The 23715-nt window shown below is 44.1% G+C and overlaps 1 pseudogene; it reads right to left on the bottom strand.

Annotated features, from left to right (window-relative positions):
• Positions 1-597: 597 nt before the first annotated feature.
• Positions 598-19267, bottom strand: LOC135271542 (inhibitor of growth protein 1-like; annotated as a pseudogene).
• Between the last annotated feature and the right edge of the window lie 4448 nt (positions 19268-23715).

The following is a 23715-nucleotide window of genomic DNA, read 5'->3' as shown; positions in this document are numbered from 1 at the left end:
TGTTAATAGCTGCACTGATCTTTATAGCAAAAAGCTGGAAACAGCTCAAATGTTCTTCAGTAAGAGAATGGTTTAGTAAATTACGGTATTATTAAAAAATGGAAACATATACATTGGTAAAAATGCCTACAACTTCAAATATCAACATAGATTAATCCCACAAACATAATGTGGAAGGAAAGTTCAGAAGAATTCATATGATATGATTCTATGTATACAAGGTTCAGAAACACGAGTGAGAAAGCCATAAAGAAAAGTACAATTCCTGGCCGGGTGCGGTGGCTCATGCCTGTAATCCCAGCACTTTGGGAGGCCCAGGTGGGAGAATCCCTTGAGTCCAGGAGTTCCAGACCAGCCTAGGCAACATAGAGAGACCGTGTCTCTATGAAAAATTAAAAAAAATCTGGGCATGATGGTGTGCACCTGCAGTCCCAGCTACTTGGGAGGCTGATGTGGGAGGATCACTTGAGCCCAGGAGTTTGAGGCTGCAGTGAACCATGATTGCATCACTGCACTCCAGCCTGGGCAACAGACCGTCTGTCTCAAAAAACAAAACCCAAAACAAAACTAACCAGACATGCTGGCATATACCTGTAGTCAGCTGCTCGGGAAGCTGAGGCAAGAGGATCCCTTGAGCCCATCAGTTGGAGGTGGCAGTGGGCTACGATCACACCACTGCACTCCACCACGGATCCTGTTGGTTAAAAAAAAGAGATGTATGAGTGTGTTGACAGCCTTGATTCATTCAACAAACATTTATTGAATTCCCACTGTGTACCCCGTAGTATGCTGGGCCCTGGAGTACAGAGATATATTTATTCAATTATGTAGTTACCTATTCTTCTAAAAGCCAGAAATAATTCATTTATTCATTCAATAAATATTTATTAAGTGAATACTATGTGCCAGGTATTGATCTAAGTGCTGCAAATACAGCATTGAACAAAAGTCCTTTCATGGAGGTAGAGAGAGGCAATAAATATCTGTAAAGTGGCGATAAGTACTATAAAGAACACTGAAGTATAAATGGTATAAAGAGAACGTACATGTGTTGAGGAGGGGAGAGTTGCTATTTTAGATAAGGTGGTCAGGAAAGGCCTTTCAGAGAAGGTGACATTTGATCAGAGACATCAGTGAAGTGAGGGAATAAATTGTGTGGCAATCTGGGGGAAAATCATTCCAGGCAAAGAGAAAATACATGCAAGGGCTAGTTAGGAGGCTATTATAGTAATCTAGGCAGGAGATGATGGTAGCTTGGATGAGGTTGGTAGTAATGAAAATGGTGAGAAGTCATTAGGGATGGGATGGGCCGGGCGCAGTGGCTCACGTCTGTAATCCCAGCACTTTGGGAGGCCGAGGCAGGTAGATCACCCGAGGTCAGAAGTTCAAGACCAGCCAGCCTGCTCAACATGATGAAACCCCGTCTCTACTAAAAATACAAAATTAGCTGGGCGTGGTGGCGCATGCCTGTAATCCCAGCTACTTGTGAGGCTGAGGCAGGAGAATCGCTTGAACCCGGGAGGTGGAGGTTACAGTGAGCCGAGATGGAGCCATTGCACTCCAGCCTGGGCAGTAAGAGCAAAACTCCATCTCAAAAAAAAAAAAAGAAGGGATAGGATGTATTCTGAAGCTAGAGCAAACAGGATTTGCTGATGTATTGGATGTGAGTTATGAGACAAAGAGGGGAGTCAGGGATGACTGCCAGACCTGAGAGACTGGAAGGCTGGAGCTGCTGTTTAATGTAATAGAGAACATTGAGGAAAAAGAAGGTTCGGAGGGGAAAATAAAGATCTGTCTGGCATGTTAGGTTGAGTTGCCATTTGGAAATTCAAGTGGAGACATTGAATAGGCAACTGGGTATGTGAGTCTAGAGTTGAGGGGAGTAGTTGAAACTAGAAATATAAATTTGGAAATTATCACTATGTGGATAGTGTTTAAAGCCATGGGATTAGATAAATTATCCTAAGAATTGAGTGCAAACATAGAAGATATTAGAGGACTGAGCCCCAAGGTATTCCAAGAAATGTGGAGGCCAATAAGAAGACCATCGTACAGTCTGTGAAGTAAGAAGAAAATTGTGGGTGGGAATGGAGTGGGGAATACAGTTCCCAGAAGCCAAGTGAAAAGAATTTCAAAAAGGAAGTCATGATCTGGCATCAAATCAAACTGTATCAAATGTTGCTTAGAAGTGCAATAGGATGGCTGGGCGCGGTGGATCAAGCCTGTAATCCTAGCACTTTGGGAGGCTGAGGTCAGGAGTTCCAGACCAGCCTGGTAAACATGCTGAAACCCTGTCTCTACTAAAAATACAAAAATTATCTGGGTGTGGTGGTGCATGCCTGTAATCCCAGCTACTTGGGAGGCTGAGGCAGGAGAATCACTTGAACCTGGGAGGTGGAGGTTCTGGTGATCCAAGATTGCACCACCGCACTCCAGCCTGGGTGACAGAGTGAGACTCTATCTCAAAAAAAAAAAAAAAAAGAAAGAAAGAAAGAAAGAAAAAAAAGAAAAAGAAGAAATGCAGTAGGATAATGCCTGAGAACTGAGGCAAAATGAATTTGGCAAAATGAAGGTAATTCTATTATTGACAATAGTTTCAGTGGAGTGGTGGTAATGAAAGCCTGATTAAAGTTGGTTTAAGAAACAATGGGAGGCCAGGCGCGGTGGCTCACGCCTGTAATCCCAGCACTTTGGGAGGCCGAGGCGGGTGGATCACGAGGTCAAGAGATCGAGACCATCCTGGTCAACATGGTGAAACCCCGTCTCTACTAAAAATACAAAAATTAGCTGGGCATGGTGGCGCGTGCCTGTAATCCCAGCTACTCAGGAGGCTGAGGCAGGAGAATTGCCTGAACCCAGGAGGCGGAGGTTGCGGTGAGCCGAGATAGCGCCATTGCACTCCAGCCTGGGTAACTAGAGCGAAACTCCCTCTCAAAAAAAAAAAAAAAAAAAGAAAAAGAAACAATGGGAGGTGAAAAATGTAGACAGTGAGTGTAGACACTTGAAAAACATTTTTTTTTGAGACAGAGTCTCACTCGGTCGCCCAGGCTAGAGTGCAGTGGCATGATCACGGCTCACGGCAGCCTCAGCCTCCCAAGCTCAAGCAATCCTCCCACCTCAACCTCCTGAGTAGCTGGGACCACAGGTGTGTGCCACCATGCCCAACTAATTTTTTAATTTTTTGCAGAAACAAGGTCTCATTATATTACCCAGGCTGGTCTTGAACTCCTGGCCTCAAGTGATCCTCCTGCTTCCACCTCCCCAAATGCTGGGATTACAGGCATAAGCCACTGTACCCAGCTAAAAAATTTTTTTTAACTTGAGTCAGGGTCTTGCTATGTTACCCAGGCTGGATTAGAACTTCTAGACTCAAGTGTTCCTCCTGTCTCAGCCTCCTGGGTAGCTGGGGCTACAGGTACATCCCACCATACCCAGCTTGTATGGACAACTTTGAGTTTTGTCATTAAGGGGAGGAGAGAAAGGAGAGAAAGTTATCTTAAGGGGCATATGAGGATCTAGAGAATGTGTGTGCATGTATGTGTGTGTGTCAGATGGGAGACATCCTTTAGATGCTGACGTATAACAGATTTCTTGGCTGGGCGTGGTGGCTCACGCCTGTAATCCAAGCACTTTGGAGGCCAAGGCGGGCGGATCACCTGAGGTCGGGAGTTCAAGACCAGGCTGACCAACATGGTGAAACCCTGTCTTAAAAAAATAAAAGACAGATTTCTTATGCTCAAGTAGTCCTCAGTTTAGGATATAGATATGAGTAAATAAAATCTACCACCTTATAGGTTAATCTGATTAGGTTAATCTAGAGAAATTGATAAAGTAGAAAACTATGAGAGTAGAGAAGGATCATCTAGTACTGCCTGGGGAAGTTAGGAAGTCTTCAAATAGCAAGTAACCATTGAGGCCGGGCACGGTGGCTCAGCCTGTAATCTCAGTATTTTGGGAGGCTGATGCGGGTGGATCACCTGAGGTCAGGAGTTCCAGACCGACCAGTCTGGCCAACATGGCGAAACCCTGTCTCTACTAAAAATACAATTAGCTGGGCATGGTGGCGCACACCTGTAATCCAAGCTACTCAGGAGGCTGAGGCACGAGAATAGCTCGAACCCTGGAGGCAGAGGTTGCAGTGAGCCAAGATTGTGCCATTGCACTCCAGCCTGGGCGACAAGAGCAAAACTCCATCAAACACACACACACACACACACACACACACACACACACACACAGAGTAATCATTGAACTGATATTTGACAGACAATCGTTATTTAATTGTACAAAATCATGAAGGCATTCCAAAGAAAACCACACATTCATAAGTCTGGATGCTTAAGAATATGTTTCATAATGGATCTTTGATTTAGAATATCTGAGATAATAGTAAAAGATGCAGCTGGAAAGGAGACAGGATCCAAATCTTGATGGACATTATATGCCATTCCATGAGGAATGGGGTCTATCCTGAAATTGATGTGATATTTTTTCTTTTGAGATGGATTCTTGCCCTGTCGCACGATCTCGGCTCACTGCAACCTCTGCCTCCCAGGTTCAAGTGATTGTCCTGCCTCAGCCTCCTGAGTAGCTGGGACTACAGGTGCATACCACCACGCCCAGCTAATTTTTCGTATTTTTAGTAGAGACGAGGTTTCACCGTGTTAGCCAGGATGGTCTCAATCTCCTGACCTCGTGATCCGCCCACCTTGGCCTCCCAAAGTGCTGCGATTACAGGTGTGAGCCACCACCCTCTGCCTATTTCTACAATATCTTTAGTGACTTCCTCCATTGAAGTCTTTCACCCCTCAAAGTCATCCATGAGGGATGAAATCAACTTCTTCCAAACTCTTATTAATGTTGATATTTTGACATTTTCCTATGAATTACGAATATTCTTAATGATATCTAGAATGGTCAATCCTTTCCAGAAGGTTTTCAATTTGTTTTGCCCAGATCCATCTGAGGAATCACTATATGGGGCAGCTATAGCCTTACAAAATGTGCTTCTTAAATAATAAGACTCGAAAGTCTAAATTCCTCCCTGATCTGTGGCCCGTAGAATGGGTGTTGTGTTACAGGCAGGAAAACAGCGTTAATCTCTTTGTATATCTCCATCAGAGTTCTTGGATTACTAGGTGCATTGTCAATGAGCAGTGGTCTTTTGAAAGGAATCTTTTTTTTCTGAGCAATAGATCTCAATAGTGGGTTTAAATATATATGTATGTTTTTTTGAGACTGAGTCTCACTCTATTGCCCAAGCTGGAGTGCAGTGGCACAATCTCGGCTCACTGCAACCTCTGCCTCCAGGGTTCGAGCTATTCTCATGCCTCAGCCTCCTGAGTAGCTGGGATTACAAGAGCCTGCCACCCCGCCCAGCTAATTTTTTTTTTTTTTTTTTGAGATGGAATCTCGATCTGTCACCCAGGCTGGAGTGCAGTGGCTCAATCTTGGCTCTCTGCAAACTTCACCCCCTGGGTTCAAGCAATTCTGCCTCAGCCATCCCTGGTAGCTGGGATTACAGGCATGTGCTACCACACCAGGCTAATTTTTGTATTTTTAGTAGAGACAGGATTTTGCCATGTTGTCCAGGCTGGTCTCAAACTCCCGACCTCATGACCTGCCCACTTTGGTCTCCCAAAGTACTGGAATTACAGGCGTAAGCCAACACGCCTGACCATAGTATAACCACTTTCATCAATCATCTTAGCCAGATCTTTCGGATAACTGGCTGTGGCCTCTACATCAGGACTTGCTGCCTCACCTTGCACTTTTATGTCATGGAGATGGCTTCTTTCCTTAAACCTCATGAACCAACCTCTGCTAGCTTTAGACTTCTCTTTTGGAGCTTCCTCACCTGTCTCAGCCTTCGTACAGCTGAAGAGAGTTAGGGCCTTGCTTTGGATTAAGCTTTGGTTTAAGAGCATATTGTGGCTGGTTTGATCTTCTATCCAGACCGCTAAAACTTTCTCCATATCAGCAATAAGGTTGTTTTGCTTTCTTATTCATGTATTCACGGGAGTAGCACTTTTAATTTCCTTTAAGAACTTTTCCTTTGCGTTTCCAACTTGGCTGATTGGCACATGAAGCCTAGCTTCTTGAAAGCCTATCTCGGCTTTCAACATGTCTTCCTCACTAAGCTTAATCATTTCTAGCTTCTGGCTTAAAGTGAGAGACAGACTCATGCCTGTAATCTCAGCACTTTGGGAGGCCGAGGTGGGACGATTGCTTGAGCCCAGTCGTTTGAGACCAGCTTGGGCAACATAGGGAGATCCTGTCTCTACAAAATATTTTTAAAAAAATTAACTGGGTGTGGCGGTCCCAGCTACTCAGGAGGCAGAGATGGGAGGATCCCCTGAGTTCAGGAGGTTAAGGCTGCAGTTAGCCCTGATTGCGCCACCACACTCCAGCCTAGGTAACAGAGTGAGACTCTGCCTCAAACAAACAAACAAACAAACAAATAGAGAGTCATGTGACTCTTCCTTTCACTTGGACACTTAGAGGTGGATAAGGGAAAACTCGGATAAGGGGGACTACTGTATTTTGCAACTTGCTTTTTACACATAATATATTGTGAACATGTCTTTCTCTCTCTCTCTCTCTCTCTCTCTCTCTCTGTATATGTACACACCCCTCATTATTTTTTTTCTTCTGCAGTGATTTGGAACCCATTCTGTTTTTAATTGAAATTTTTACTGAGATATTTATAAGGAATAATAGAGATTCCTTGTACACTTTGCCTAGTTTCTCCCAATGGCAACATTTTGAAAATATCACAACCAGGATACTGACATTGATATGATCCACCAATCTTTATTCAGATTTCCCCAGTGTGCCTCATTCTTTTTTCTTTTATTTTTTGTAGAAATGAGGTCTCACTATGTTGCTCAGGCCAGTCTCGAACACCTGGCCTCAAGTGATCCTTCAGCCTCAGCCTCCCAAAGTGCAGGGATTACAGGCGTGAGCCAGCACATCCAGCCCTCATTCCTTTAAAACATCCTATAGATAGACATTTAATTTTCCAATATTTTGCTTTAACAATGTTTGAGTCTCCTGGACTCAGTTCCACTTAATCTTTTTCTTTCTGGACCCCTATAATATTAATTGCTATGCATTTAATTGTATCTGGTGGGTCAAATTAACTTTTTTTTTTTTAGATGGAGTCTTGCTCAGTGACAACCCAAGCTGGAGTGCCGTGGCATGATCTCAGCTCACTGCAGCCTCCGACTCACGGGTTCAAGCGATTCTCCTGCCTCAGCCTCCCGAGTAACTGAGATTACAGGTGCCCACCACCACACCCAGCTAATTTTTGTATTTTCAGTAGAGATGGGGTTTTGCCATGTTGGCCAGGCTGGTCTCGAACTCCTAACCTCAGGTGATCCGCCTGCCTCAGCCTCCCAAAATGCTGAGATTACAGCTGTGAGCCAATGTGCCTGAGCAAAATTAACTTATTATTCATCCTTTAAATGTTTTCTTTGGCGACTGAGGTAGACAGGTAGCCCCCAGTGACCCCACCTCCTGGTATTCCTGCTTTTGTATAAGTCCCCCCTCTTATGTGCGGGCTGGGCCCGCTGATCTAACAAATGGAGTATAGCAAATGTGATGGAGCTGTTACTTGCAAGACTAGGTTACAAAAGACCATGGCTTCTGTCTTGCTGGTATGCTCTGGCTTTCTTTTGCTTGCTTCAGGGTGATGAAGTTCAATACCCTGATGAAACCAGCTGCTGTGTTGTTGTGAGCTCCCCTGTGGAGAGACCAACATGTCAAGGAACTGAAACCCTCAGTCCAGCAGTCCACAAGGAACTTTATACCCTGCTAAAAACCACAAAGTGGGGCCGGGCGCGGTGGCTCAAGCCTGTAATCCCAGCACTTTGGGAGGCCGAGGCGGGTGGATCACGAGGTCAAGAGATCGAGACCATCCTGGTCAACACTGTGAAACCCCGTCTCTACTAATACAAAAAAATTAGCTGGGCACGGTGGCGCGTGCCTGTAATCCCAGCTACTCAGGAGGCTGAGGCAGGAGAATTGCCTGAACCCAGGAGGCGGAGGTTGCGGTGAGCCGAGATCGCGCCATTGCACTCCAGCCTGGGTAACAAGAGCGAGACTCCGTCTCAAAAAAAAAAAAAAAAAAAAAAAAAAAAAAAAAAAAAAAAAAACCACAAAGTGAATATGGAAGCAGATCTTGCTCCAGTTGAACCCTGACATGAATCCAGTTCTGGCCAACACTTTGACTGTGTCCCTGTGAGGGACCCTGAACTGTAAGACTTATCTAAGCAGTGCCTGGACTCCTGCTCCATGGAGATAGTGAGGTAAATGCATGGTTTTTGTTTAACTTTTTATTTTGAAATAACTGTAAACTCACAGACAGTTGTAAATAAGTATCATGGAGATACCAAAACTTTTCACCTGAGCTTCCCCAAATGGTAACATCTTACATAGCTTACAGCACGTTATCAGTCCCTGTTCTCAATTCATTTGAATATATATCTAGGCGTGGAATTACTGGGTCATATGGTAATTCTGTTTGACTTTTTGAGGAACTGCCAAGATGTTTTCCACAGTGACTGCATTATTTTCCATCCTACCAGCAATGTATAAGGGCTCAGATTTCCTCACAATCCCACCAACACTTGCAGTCTTCTGTATGTGCATATGCAGGTGTAGTTTTTTTCTTTTTTTAAGACTTACCGTCATTGTATTTATTAGATTCTGAAACAGTACACATTCACATCCTTTTGAATACAATACATTTGGCACAATAACGTTTACAGTGAAATAACACTAATGAATGGCAAGAGATTAAAATTACATCCAGAAAGGACAAAAATGTACAAATAAAGCATCACAATACAAAAAAATTCCTAAAATTGAATACATTTTATAGTTAGCCAGAATTATTTTGCACATAATTTAAAAAGAGATAATTTTTTAGCCTTCTTCTTCTTTTTTTTTTTTTAAAGCAAGAACACATTGTTTTTTCACCTTTGGAGGAGAAAAATTATGTTTCTACTTCACAAAGTCCATAATGAGAGAACACAGGAGAACAGCTATCCTTCACATATTTTTTGGCTTTTTTTTTTTTGCACTCCATTTTTTTTTTTTTTTTTGAGAGAGAGAGAGAGAAAGAGAAAGGGGGTGGGCCTGGAAAGATTAGAAAAAACTGGCAGAAGTGTTAACAGTGTGTTTATTTTCAAACTCTTGTAAAAATGAAAATGAAACAATGATTACTCAAGGAACACACAAGTCTTTTTCTATAGACCTTCGCTGGATTGAAATCGGCCTACGTGAGAATTTCACCACCCAGAGGCACCCCAGCCAGCCCAGCCTTGGGTGCTGACAAGGGCTCTTTCTGGGACAGATGGACTGACTGCCTACAGCTGCCAGGTGGAATGTGCAGGTGTATGTTTTATAATAGCCTTCCTAATGGGTGTGAAGTGGCATCTCATTGTGGTTTAGATTTGCATTTTTCTCATGACTAGTGATGTTGAGCATCTTTTCATGTGCTTACTGGTCATTTGTATATTCTCTTTGGAGAAATGTCTATTGAAGTCCTTTGTTCATTTTTAGATTGGGTTGTTCGTTGCCAAGTTGTAGGAATTATTTATATATTCGGGATATTAATCCCTTATCAGGTATGATTTGCAAATATTTCTCCAATCCTATAGGTTGCCTTTTTACTATGTTGATATTGTTGTTTAATGCACATTTTTAATTTTGATGAACTTCAATTGACTTAGTTTTCTTTTGTTACCTGTACTTTTGAGTCATATCCAAGAAACCATTGCCAAATTCAAGGTCATGAATAATTCCTCCTATGTCCCTCCCTCCCTCCCTCCCTTCCTTCTTTCTTTCTCGCTCTTTCTTTTTTTTAAACAGAATCTAGCTCTGTCACCCAGACTGGAGTGCAGTGGTGCTCACTGCACCCTCCACCTTCTGGGTTCAAGCGATTCTTGTGCTTCAGCCTCCGAGTAGCTGGGTGGCGCGATCAGGGCTCACTGCAGTCTCGACCTTTTGGGCTCAGGTGATTCTCCCACCTCAGCCTCCTGAGTGGCTGAAACTACAGGCACCCGGCTAATTTTCTGATTTTTTTGTAGAGGCGAGGACTCATTATGTTGCCCAGGCTGGCCTGGAACTCCTGGGCTCAAACAATCCTCCTGCCTCAGCTTCCCAAAGTGCTGGGATTATAGGCATGAGCCACTGTGCTCTGCCTGAAATTATTTTTTTTATTTGTTTTAGAGACAGGGTCTTGCGCTGTCAGCCAGGCTGGGGTGCAGTAGCATGGTCATAGCTCACTGCAGCACCAACTCCTGGGCTCAAGCAATCCTCTTACCCCAGTCCCAGTAACTGGGACTACAGGTGTGCACCACTACGCCTGGATATCTTTTTTTTTTTCTGTAGAGACAGGGGTCTCACTATGTTTTCTAGGCTGGCCTCTCAAGAGATCCTCCTGCCTCAGCCTTCCAAAGTGCTGGGATTACTGGCATGAGCCAAGCTGGCCAGAAATTTTTGATTACTGGTTCAGTTTCTTTACTTGTTGTAAGTTGACTCAGATTTTCTATTTTTCTTTTTTTCTTTCTTTTTTTCTGTATCATTTACACTGTAAGATTTCCTATTTTTCTTGACTCAGTTTTAGTAGTTTGTGTGTTTCTAGGGATTTGCTCATTTCATCTAGATTATCTAATAATTATAGTCTCTTATAATCCTTATTTCTGTAAAGTTAGTCGTAATGTTTCCTCTTTCATTTCTGATTTTAGTTATTTGAGTCTTCTCCCTTTTTTTCTTAGTTAATCTAGTTAAAGGTCTGTCAATTTTGTTGATCTTTGAATCTCTGTATTATTAGTCTATTTTCTATTTTGTTTATCTCCTCTCTAATCTTTATTATTTTCTTCTTGGGTTTAGTTTGCTCTTCTTGGTGGTATAATTTTCATGATTACTGTACTTGGAGTAGGCTGGGATTCTTGGATCTGTGTTTATGGTATTTATCAAATTTGGAAAAATTTTGGCCTTTTTTTTTCATCCACCCCTCTTCCTTCAGGGACTCCCATCACATGTACGGAAGGCTGCTTGGGATTGTCCCCCAGCTCATGGATGATCTGTTCTTTCTTTCAGTCTTTTTTCTCTGTGCTTCATTCCAATAGCTTCTATTATTATGCCTTCAAGTTCACTAATCTTTTTTTCTGTAGTACCTAATTTGCTGTTAGTCCCAGCTAATGTATTTCTTTTTTATTTATTTGAGACGGAGTTTTGCTCTTTTTGCCCAGGCTGGAGGGCAATGGCACGATCTTGGCTCACTGCAAGCTCTGCCTCCCAGGTTCAAGCAATTCTCCTGCCTCAGCCTCCTGAGTAGCTGGGATTACAGGCACCCGCCACCATGCCCAGCTAATTTTTGTATTTTTAGTAGAGATGGGGTTTCACCACATTGGCCAGACTGGTCTCAAACTCCTGACCTCAGGTGATTCACCTGCCTTGGCCTCCCAAAGTGTTGGGATTACAGGCGTGAGTCACCGCGCCTGGCCCTATCTAACATATATATAAATATATTTTAATTTAGACATTGTAAGGCTGGCTGCCTCGCGGAGAGTTCGGACACACCCCCTCCCCTCGCGGGGAGTTCGGACACGCCTCCTTCCCTTGCCAGGAGCTCGGACACACCTCCTCCCGCCCCCCCCAAAACCACCGGGAGCCTGGGAAAAAAGCCCCATCAGGACCTACCTGATACCATTTTGTCCCATCCAGGCCCCACTCCCTGCCTACTATTTTGTCCTATCTGGGCCCCACTCCCCTCCATCCGGGTCCCACTCCCCACCATTTTGTCTCACTCACCTTGGGCACAGCCAATCAAACGCCTCCACTCCCTATAAAACCCCGTGCCTGAGAGGAGTCCGCGCGACTTCTCTGGCCCCTCCTGTTGGGCCGCAGAACCTCGTCCGGGAGCCTGAATAAATTCCCTTGCATTGGATTATTTTTGTGCTGGCCTCAGTTTCTTCGTTTTCTCCTCGGCGAGAACAGACCTTACAGACATTGCCTTTTTTTTAATCTCTAGAAGTTTATCTTTTTAAATATCTCCTGTATCTCTACTTAATATGCTCAATTTTTCCTCTGCCATCTGGAATATGGTTATAATAACCATTTATCATCCTTGTCTATTAACTTTATCACCTATGTCATCTCTGGTCAGTTCCTATTGATTTTTCTCCTCATGGTGGATCACATTTTCCTGCTTCTTTGCTTGCCTGTCTTTCTATTGGAGGCCAGACATTATAAATTTTACATTGTTGGGTGCTGGGTATTTTTGTACTGATGTAAATATACTTAAGCTTTGTTCTGGGAAGTTACCTGGAAACAGTTTGACCTTTTTAAATGCTTGCTTTTAAGCTCTTGTTTGTTTAGTTGATTTTTAAGCCAGGGTCAAAAAGTAGCCTTTTAATCTAGGGCTAGTTTTGCTCCTCTACTGAGGAAGTATTCTACCCAGTGTTTTATGAAGTTTTGCCACCCACAATCAGTCTGGTGAGAACACAATCTATTCTGGTCCCTGTGTGAGCTTTGAGTATTTTTCTCTCTAATCTCTTCAGGTGGTTCCTCCCTTAGCTTTAGGCATTTTCTTTACGGGCATGCACTGACCAATCCCCAGCTGAAGACTTGAGAGACATCCTCTATAGACCTCCAGAGCTTTCTCTCTGTGCAGCTCTTTTCTCCAGTTTTCCATCCTGTGAACTTTAGCTACATTGGCCTCCTACTCTGCCAATTCTGTCTTCTTAGCTCAGAAAGACTGCTAGGCTCTGCCTGTGTTCCTCCTCTCTGCACTGTGGCCTAGAAACTCTCTCCAGGCAGTATGCTAGGGCACTCACACAACTCATCTGGTGCTGGGCACAGTGGCTCACACCTGTAATCCAGCACTTTGGGAGGTGGAGGCAGGTGGATCACCTGAGGTCAGGAGTTTGAGACCAACCTGGGCAACATGGTGAAACCCTGTCTCTACTAAAAATGCAAAAATTAGCTGGGTGTGGTGGTGCACACCTGTGATCCCAGCTACTCAGGAGGCTGAGGCAGGAGAATCACTTGAACCCAAAAGGCAGAGGTTGCAGTGAGCCAAGATTGCACCACTGCACTCCAGCCTGGGTGACAGAGCGAGACTCTGTCTCAAAAACCAACCAACCAACCAAACAAACAAAACGCTCATCTTGTTTGTTTCTCCTCTTTCGTCACTATCATATGCTGCCTGATGTCCAGTGTCTGGAAACCATTGTTTTATATAGTTTGTCCCTATTGTTGCTATTGTTTTAGGCAGTAGGACGAGCTACTCAGTCTTGGCCAAATGTAGAAGTCCCTCTGCCTCTTTGTGGTACTGGGGTTTAAGATGTCAGAGGTCAGGTTTTTCTGGTCAGTAAGAGTGTAGCCCTGAGAGAGGGGGCTGAAATGGAATAGAAAATAAAGTTCCTGGAGTGAAGGCAGAATAAGAAATGTAAGGCTTAATTGTTGTGAGTCATTCATGTAGATGCTCAACAGGCAAACTAAGTGAGAACAGAACTGGCATCGCAGACAGAGGGACGAGGATGGCAAAGGGCCTGGAGGAATAAATTAGCAGTAGCTTCGGAGAATTACAAAGTATTTCTTATAGCTGGAATATAAAGTACATAAGAAGCTGCTATGGTTTGAATGCATCCCTTCTAAAATTCAGGTGTTGCCTTTGTGATAATATCAAGAGATGGGTCTTTTAAGAGGTGATTAGGCCGCAAAGGCTTCTCCCTCATGAACAGGTTTAAGGCCCTCAGAAAGGAGAAAAGAGGCTTTTAAAAAACTCTTTTCTCCTCCTCCTCCGCCATCTCCACTTTCTTTTCCTACCCGTTCCAAAAAAAATTGCCCATAACATTTTCTGGATGGGGAAAAAAAAGAGGCTTCACAGAGCATTCAGTTTGCTTGCCCTGCCACCTTCTGTCATGTGAGGACACAGAATTATTTACCTTCAGAGGAGGCAGCCCTCACCAACAACCCAACGTGCTGGTTCCTTGATCTTGGACTTCCCAGCCTTCAGAACTGTGAGCATACAAATTTCTATTCTTTGTCAGTTACCCAATTTCAGGTATTCTGTTATAGCAGCACAAAACAAACAAAGACAGAAATCATGTCAGGAAATGAAATGGACAGGTGACTGTATCTGAAGGATCCTGTCCGTTATACTAAGGAATTGGATATTTTCTTAAAGGCAATTGAGAAAGTCAAGAAATTGACAAATTATACTACAAAGCTAAGGTAACCAAAACTACATGGCACTGGCATTAAAAACAGACACATAAACAAATGGAACAGAATAGAGAACCAGAAACAAATCCGTACATCTACAGTGAACTCATTTTCGACAAAGGTGTCAAGAACATACATTGGGAAAAGGACAGTCTCTTCTATAAATGGTGCTGGGAAAACTGGCTATCCATATGCAAAAGTATGAAACTAGACCCCTATCTCTCACCACATACAAAAATCAAATCAAAATGGATTAAATATATATATCTAAAACCTAAAACTATGAAACTACTAAAAGAAAACACTGGGGAAACTCTCCCAAACAGTGGGATGGGCAAAGATTTCTCGAATAATACCCCACAAGCACAGACAATTAAGGCAAAAATAAACAAATGGGAGGGATCACATCAAGATAAAAAACTTCTGCACAGCAAAGGAAACCATCAACACAGTGAAGAGATAACAATTCACAGAATGGGTGAAAATATTTGCAGATTATCTATCTGACAAGGGATTCATAACCAAAATATATAAGGAGCTCAAACCACTCTATAGGAAAAACATCTAATAATCTGATTTTAAAATGGGCAAAAGATCTGAATAGACATTTCTCAAAAGGAGACATACAAATGGCAAACAGGCATACGAAAAGGTGTTCAACGTCATTGATCACCAGAGAAATGCAAACCAAAACTACAATGAAGTATCATCTCACTTCAGTTAAAACAGCTTTTATTCACAAGACAGGCAATAACAAATGCTGGTGAGGATGTGGAGGAAAGGAAACCCTCGTACACTGTCGTTAGAAATGTAAATTAGTACAACCACTATGGAGAACAGTTTGGAGGTTTCTCAAAAATTACATATAGGCCACGTGCAGTGGCTTATACCTGTAATCCCAGCACTTCAGGAGGCCAAGGCAGGAGGATCGTTTGAGCCAGGAGTTCAAGACCAGCCTGACAATATGGTGAGACCCACACCTGTAGTCCTAGAGCTTGAGGTAGGAGGATCGCTTGAGCCTGGGAGGTCGAGGCTACAGTGACCTGTGATTGTGCCATTACACTCCAGCCTGGATGACAAGGTGAGACCCTATTTCTTTTCTTTTTCTTTCTTTTTTTTTAAGATGGGGTTTCACCATGTTGGTCAGGCTGGTTTTGAACTCCTGACCTCAGGTGATCCACCCGCCTTGGCCTTCAAAGTGGTTGGATTACAGGCATGAGCCACCACGCCTGGCGGAGACCCTGTTTCAAAAAAAAAAAAAAAAGAAAGAAAGAAAAAGAAGAAAGAGAACTAAAAATATAACTATCATATAATCCAGCAATCCTCCTGCTAGGTATATACTTCCCCCAAAAGGAAATCAGTATATTGAAGAGATATGCACTCTCATGTTTAGTGCAGCACTATTTATAATAGCCAAAATTTAGAAGCAACCTGAATGTCCATCAACAGAAGAATAGATAAAGAAAATGTGCTATACAGGCACATATACACCATGGAATACTACGCAGCCATAAAAAACGATGAGTTCTTGTCCTTTGTAGGGACTTGGATGAATCTGGAAACCATCATTCTCAGCAAACTGACACAAGAACAGAAAATCAAACACCGCATGTTCTCACTCATAGGCAGGTGGTGAACAATGAGAACACGTGGACTCAGGGAGAGGAGGAGCACACACTGGGGTCTGTTGGGGGGTGGGGGACTAGGGGAGGGACAGCGGAGGGTGGGAAGGGTAGGGAGGGATAACATGGGGAGAAATGCTGGATATAGTATGCACCTATGCAACAACCCTGCATGACTTGCACATGTACCCCAGAACCTAAAGTAAAATAAAAAAAAAAAAAGAAAAGAAAATGTACTACATATACACAGTGAAGTACTATTCATCCATAAAAGGGAGATCCTGTCATCTCTAATGATGTGGGTAGAGCCGAAGGTCATTAAGTGAAATAAGCCAGGAACAGAAAGACCGACTTGGCATGTTCTCACTTACTTGTGGAAGCTAAAAATTAAAACAACTGAACCCATGGAGATAGAGAGTAGAACAATGGTTACCAGAGGCTGGGAAGGGTCTGGGAGTGGGGGAAGAGTAGGAATGGTTATGGGTACAAAAATAAAGTGGGATATCGCCGGGCGGGATGGCTCATACTTATAGTCCCAAGCACTTTGGGAGGCCGATGCGGGTGGATCACCTGAGGTCAGGAGATTGAGACCAGCCTGGCCAACATGGTGAAATCCCGTCTCTACTAAAAATACAAAAATTAGCTGGGTGTGGTGGCAGGTGCCCGTAATCCCTGCTACTCAGGAGGCTGAGGCAGGAAAATCGCTTGAACCTGGGAGACGGAGGTTGCAGTGAGCTGAGATTGCACGACTCCACTCCAGCCTGGACTACGGCGTGAGACTCTGTGTCAAAATAAAATAAAATAAAATAATTAAATAAAATTTTAAAAATAAAGCGAGATAGAATGAATAAGCTCTAGTATTTGATAGCACAACAGGGTGACTACAGTCAACAATAATTTATTGTACATTAAAAATAGCTAAAAGACTATAATTGGATTATTTGTAACACAAGGAAAGGATAAATGCTTGAGGTGACAGATACCCTATCTACCCCAATGTGATTATTATGTATTGCATGCCTATAACATCAAAACACCTCATGTACCCTATAAGCATGTACACCTAATATATACTCAAAAAAGTAAAAATAAAAACTAAAAAAAAAAAGAAATTGGCAGCCCAGGGAGTCAGATAGTCATCCAGATAAATTATGGAGTCTCGCAGCTGATGACAGGACATGGGGTGGAAAGGAGAACTAAAAGCTAGATTCAAAAATACCTACTACTGCATAAGGAGGCTGGGATGATAGTTTTAAGGTTGTGTAAAAGGTTATCAAGCCAAGTAGCCTGAGCCTCAAAGGAGTAGAGATTTGTTGACACAGGAGTGGGATTTGGCAGTGGGAAACTAGGAGAAAGCTTCTGTCCTGTCTTTCCCAACTCCCATCTTCTTTTCTTTTTTTGAGTTCTGCTTCACAATGATAGGAAGAGCCAACACTGAAGGATCAAAAATCCACGTGGCTATGAAATCTTGGCCGACACAAGCCTTTTTTTTTTTTTTTTTTTTTTTTTTTTTTAAGACAGAGTCTTGCTCTGTCACCCAGGCTGGAGTGTAATGGTACCATCTCTGCTCACTGCAACCTCCGCCTCCCGGGTTCAAGCAATTCTCCTGCCTCAGCCTGCCGAGTAGCTGAGACTACAGGCATGTGCCACCATGCCCGGTTACTTTTCGTATTTTTAGTAGGGACGGGGTTTCACCATGTTGGCCAGGCTGGTCTCGATTTCCTGACCTCAAGTGATCTGCCTGCCTCAGCCTCCCAAAGTGCTGGAATTACAGGCGTGAGCCAACAAGCTGTTTTTTGCTTTTTGTTTTTAGATTAGTCAAGTGAAGCAGTGAGAGTGGAGAAGGAACAAAGAAATATGTAACTGGTTGTGATCAATTAGTTGTAAACACCATTGCACTCCGACCAGCCAGCCCATCTTTTTCATAGGCAGAAATGGAGGGAGAAAGCCTGGAGCAGGCTGTGGGGAAGTAGGAGCCTCGGGAGAGAGCCCAATCCAGTCAAGGCAGGAGCTAGAAGGCAAAGTTCAGTGAAGAAAGCCAGGATGTACAGGAGTTTATTTCTCATTAAGCAGGGGTTCCAGTGGTCATAGTGGAAAGGGCTCTAAGAAAAGCAAACAGTGAGAAAAACAGGTTCAGGTGTATATGGAGGAAAGAAAGCATCTGGGGTATGACATTAGTTACGACCTGTTTTCCAGTCTTGTGAAGGTGGCAGCACGTTCTGTATTGACATTATTTCTTTAATGGCATTCTTTTTAAAGTGTTTAATTCAAACCTATATTTGTAGTTTCTAAAATGTTGATCACAGACCATTTTGTTGTTACACATGTCTGCCAATGAAAACAAAAGGCAAAGAGAATCACTGCCATCCCTATAAAAGGAATGGCTCCTTTTCTAACATTCTTTAAAAATATACATTTTACACTCCCTGCACCTCAACAAAGGTGGCAATTCAGTCAATACATTGGTTTATTTTGTTCTCCTCACTATTACACGCATGTCCCCAAGCTATCTGTTATAAGCCCTGTCTTTTTCGATTTCCCAAGGGCTTTGTCCATCGTTTACCCCCGATCCCCGGCATCTGGGACAGTACCACTTGCGCTTTGGTTTATCGTTGAGACTCACGCACGAGAAGTGGAACCACCCGATGGGGCACTCGTTGTCGCAGCGGATCATCTCCCAGTAGGAGGGCTCGCTGGGGTCAATGGGGACGTCCGCGGAGGACGCCTGCCGCTACGCCTTGGCCAAGGAGCGCTGCTGCTTCTTGGAGGTTTCGGCTTTCATTTCTTTGGGCGTGGCCGAGGTGACGTCTTGTTGCGGTTGCTGGACGCTTTCTCGCGGTTCTCGTTGTCGTGCTGCCGCCGGGAGCGCTTTCCTGTTGGGTTTCTCCGCCTGCGCGGTCGCCTCGCCTCGGGGCCGGTACGGGCTGACCCTGCGCTGTCGCCCGGCTCCTGCTGCGCCTCGAACGGCTCCACGTGGCTGTCCACCTGTCGCGTGCGGCTCCCCACCGGCCCCACCCTCTGGCTCACGATCTGGATCTCCTGGTCGCCCGGATCCTGGGTGCAGATCAGGGCTCGCTGGGTGCAGGGTGGCACCCGCAGCTTCTGCACGCCGTCCGTGTCGCGGCGGACGTTGTAGCACTCGTCCAGGTCCTTCAGGGTCTCCTCCAGCAAAGTCTCCGCACCAAGGGCCCCGGTCACTCACGCCTTTCCCGCCACACGCGGCCACACCCTCCAGTTGGCAGAGATGCGGCATGGGACCGTCTACTAGCCGGTCTCGCGGTTCGCCCGACCAGTGCGGGCGGTACGAGCTGCAGCCCAGGCCTCCAACCCCCAGCACTGGTCCCGGCCCGGCATTGCGCGGCCAGAAGCGCAATGCCATTCTTACTGTGCTCCGTTGCAACCATTTTGACTTTCATTTGAACATGTTTCTAACTCTGCCTTTGTTTTCTGCTTAAACCTCACATGATCTGATTGGCATGTCTCCAAGCAAACACACTCTAGCCCTTATGAAATGTGCTCTCTGTAGCTAAAACCCTGTTATTCCAATGTCTTCAGTATGGTCCAAAAGGCCAAATTGTTTTCTCAGACACTGTCAAATAGCTCTGCATTCACGGCTGTTACATCTTTCCTGCTTTACCAGAATATCTGCTTTCAGTTGGAAAAACTGGAAATGCCCCCTTATGTTCCCAAGGTTTTCAGCTTTTGCCCAGGCATTGTTCTGTAGAAGTGCTTTCCAGTTACATGTGGAAGTGCTATTGAACCCTGTGTAAGGCACTAGGAGCAGATACAGGTCAGAAAGTTTGATAAATTATGTGACATAGTTTAGAAAAACAGCACCTCCTCTGGGCGGTGGCTCACGCCTATAATCCCAGCACTTGCTGGAAGGCCGAGGTGGGCGGATCATGAGGTCAGGAGTTCCAGACCAGCCTGGCCAAGAGACCAGCCTGGCCAATATGGTGAAACCCCTTCTCTACTAAAAATACAAAAATGAGCTGTGCGTGGTGGCAGGTGCCTGTAATCCCAGCTACTCAGGAGGCTGAGGCAGAAGAATTGCTTGAACCTGGGAGGCAGAGGTTGCAGTGAGCCGAAGATGGTGCCATTGCACTTCAGCCTGGGCAACAGAGCATGACTCTGACTCAAAAAAGAAAAAAAGAAAAACAGCACCTCCACCAGGTGCAGTGGTTCATGCCTGTAATCCCAACACTTTAGAAGACAGAGGTGGGAGGAACTCTGGAAACAAGGAGTTGGAGAGCAGCCTGGGCAATACAGGGAGACCCTCACCTCCACCCCCATTTGTACAAAAAATTTTAAACGTTAGTTAGGCTTGGTGATTCTCCCATGTAGTCCCAGCTATTTGAGAGCCCAGGAATTTGAGGCATCAGTGAGCTACAATTGCACCACTGCACTCCAGCCTGGGTGACAAAGCAAGATCCTATCTCAGAACAAACAAACTCTAGTATTATATGCCCACAGTTTTGCACCTTGCTTTTTCCACTTAGGACACGCTTGTCCGACCTGTGGGCCGTGGGCCTCATGTGGCGCAGGACAGCTTTGAATGCATCTCAACACAAATTTTTAAACTTTCTTAAAACATGACGTTTTTGGAATGGGTGTGGTGGCTCACGCCTGTTATCCCAGCACTTTGGGAGGCCAAAGAGGGCGGATCACCTGAGGTCAGGAGTTCAAGATCAGCCTGGTCAACATGGTGAAACCCCCGTCTCTACTAAAATACAAAAAATTAGCCGGGCATGGTGGCACGCAACTGTAGTCCCAGCTACTCAGGAGGCTGAGGCAGGAGAATCGCTTGAACCTGGGTGGCGGAGGTTGCAGTGAGCCAAGACTGTGCCACTGCACTCCAGCCTGGGCAACAGCCTCAAAATAAATAAATAAATAAATTTAAAACTTATGTCTTTTTGGCAATTTAAAAAAATATAGCTAGCTCATCAGCTACCGTTAATATTAGTGTATTTTATTTGTGGCCCAAGACAGTTCTTCCAATGTGGCCCAGGAAAACCAAAAGATTGGACATCCCTGAAAGGGTATATCCTGGAAATACATCTCTCCAAGAGAGTCTGTATTAGAGCTGCTCATTGTTTCTCTGACTGCACAGTATGATATTGCTAACAGTACCATCGCTTATTGAATCAATGTCATACTGGTGAGCTTTTACGTTACTTTTAATTTTTTGCCCTTGCAGATTGTTTCAGTGAATATTTTTGTACATGTATCATTTAAAATATATACTTATAGACCTGGCATAGTGGCTCACACCTGTAATCCCAGCACTTTGGGTGGCTGAGGCAGGCAGATCACCTGAGGCCAGGAGTTTGAGACCAGCCTGGCCAACATGGTGAAACCCTGTCTCTACTAAAAATACAAAAATGAGCTGGACATGGTGGCCCATGACTGTAGTCCCAGCTACTTGGGAGGCTGAGGCAGGAGAATCAATTGAACCTGGGAGGCGGAGATTGCAGTGAACTGAGATCTCGCCACTGCACTCCAGCCTGAGAGACAGAGTGAGACTCCATCCAAAAAAAAGACAAAAAACAAAAAGAAACAAAAACCAGGCTGGGCACGGTGGTTTACACCTGTAATCCCAGTACTTTTGGAGGCTGAGGCGGACGAACCACTTGAAGTCAGGAGTTTGAGACCAGCCTGGCCAACATGGCAAAACCCCATCTCTACTAAAAATACAAAAATTAGCCGGGTGTGGTGGTGCGCGCCTGTAATCCCAGCTACTTGGGAAGCTGAGGCAGGAGAATCGCTTGAATCTGGGAGGTGGAGGTTGCAGTGAGCCAAGATCGCACCACTACACTCCAGCCGGGGCAACAGAGAGAGACTCTGTCTCAAAAAAACAAAACAAAACCAGAAAAACCATATATGTGTATACTTGTAGAATGTATAGAATAAATTTGTAGACTATAAATAAATTTGTAGAATGAATAAATATAGAACACAGTCCTTGAAGTAGAATTTCTAGATCAATGAATATGACGCTATCCCTTTTGATTGGCTATGAGGAAGCTCTATTTAGTGATCTGTTGGACACTCTAGCTGTGAGCCATCCCCTTCCAGTCTCTGCTGTTGCTACCAAGGGTAACTGTTTCCACTTGCAGAATCCTCCCTCTTCTTTTCTGGAGTATGTGATAAAACATCTTGTCTAGTGGATCTGAATATATCCTTCACGGAGAACGCTTTGTATCTGTGGTGTAACGTGGCTGGTTCAACTTTTTTTTTCTTTTCACAATCTTTTACTTGTCATCATAATCCTGGTTATGGAAGCCCTCTGCTGACTTCCTGCCATCTTCCTTCTTTTCCTCTTGTTTCCTTCTCCTCCCTCCTCCTCCTTTATCTCCTCCTCCTCCTCCTCCTCCACTACCACCAGACTTCATATAATTTCAGCGATTAGAAGGACACTTTTTTTTTCTTTTTTCCTTTGTCCTCCCCTTCATTTCAACTCCACTAGGCTACAGTTCCCAGTTATTCAATCAAATGAATCTAGGTGTTGCTGTAAAAGTATTTTGTAGACGTGATTAAAGTCCACAGCCATTTGACTTTAAGTAAGGGAGATTATCCTTGATAATCTGGGTGAGTCTGATTCAGTCTGTTGAAAGGCCTTAAGACCAGAGCTGAAGTTTCCCAGATGGAGAAGAAATTCTCCCTGTGAACAGCAGCTTTAATGTGTGCCTGAGAGTTCCAGCTTGCTCTTTGTGATGGCCCACCCTATGGATTTCAGACTCTCTTAGCCACCCCCTACAACAGTGTTAGCCCATTTCTTGCAATGAATGTCTTCATGTGTATCTTCTACTGGTTCTGTTTCTCCGATTGAATCCTGCCTGATACATCCTTCAAGGTATTTCCTCCATCCAGTCTGGGAACTTATTTCATTGATAAGACAAACATAGGGAGGCACTCCCCAGACTCTTATCTGCCCCTCAGGGGGAAAACAAGTTTCAGTGAATACTTACATAGAACTGTCATTGTCTCTGATAGAAAAGAAAACATTATGCAGGGCCCAGGGAGAGTATTCTAATATCAGGAGCCATGTGCCACAGTAGTCAAGTGGAACTACCCTATTGTTGCTTAGTTAGTTGGCTGATGTCAAAATGCTGTTAATTGCATAAGAAAGAGAGTAGGCCAGGCGCATTGGCTTATGTCTGTAGTCCCAACTATTAATACTTGGAAGGCTGAGGTGGGAGGCATCAGCCCAAGAATTCAAGGTTGTAGTGAGCTGTGATTGAGCCACTGCACTCCAGTCTGGGTGACAGAACCAGACTGTCTCTAAAAAAAGAAAAGAAAGAAAGTAAAAATTATTGAGCATAAAAATGAAGACGGGCAAAGTCTAAAATATGTATGAGGCTGGGCGAGGCTGAGACAGGAGGATTGCTTAATCCCAGGAGGTAGAGGTTGTAGTGAGCTGTGATCATGCCACTGTACTCCATCCAGCCTGGGTGACAGAGCGACACCTCGTCAAAAAAAAAAAAATTATATATATAGCATATATATAATATATATATATAAGTCATACTGATATAAATAAGTGATTAAATACATAAATAAATGGTGGAGAATAGACAAATCTTTGATGTTGAAGGATTCCAAATAATTTATGTAGATATTCTGCCCTCAAGGAGGAGGAGCATCACTCTCTATTCCTTAAGCATTGGCTGCAAACAGTGACTTCCTTCCAAAGAGTACAGTGTGGAAAGCAGGGAGAAGAGTAACTTTGCAGTGGAGAAACCTCACAAACACTATCTCAGCAGATGTTGAAGATCAACATCAACAGTGGAAAGTCATGTTGATAGTATGTATCCTAACCATGATGTGATGAAAATGGTACCTTACCTCTGTG

Source organism: Aotus nancymaae, unplaced genomic scaffold (genome assembly GCF_030222135.1).
Source record: "Aotus nancymaae isolate 86718 unplaced genomic scaffold, 86718_ANA_hifiasm-v0.15.2.pri h1tg000081l, whole genome shotgun sequence".
Taxonomy (NCBI): domain Eukaryota; kingdom Metazoa; phylum Chordata; class Mammalia; order Primates; family Aotidae; genus Aotus; species Aotus nancymaae.
This window is presented reverse-complemented; position numbering and strand designations above follow the sequence as displayed.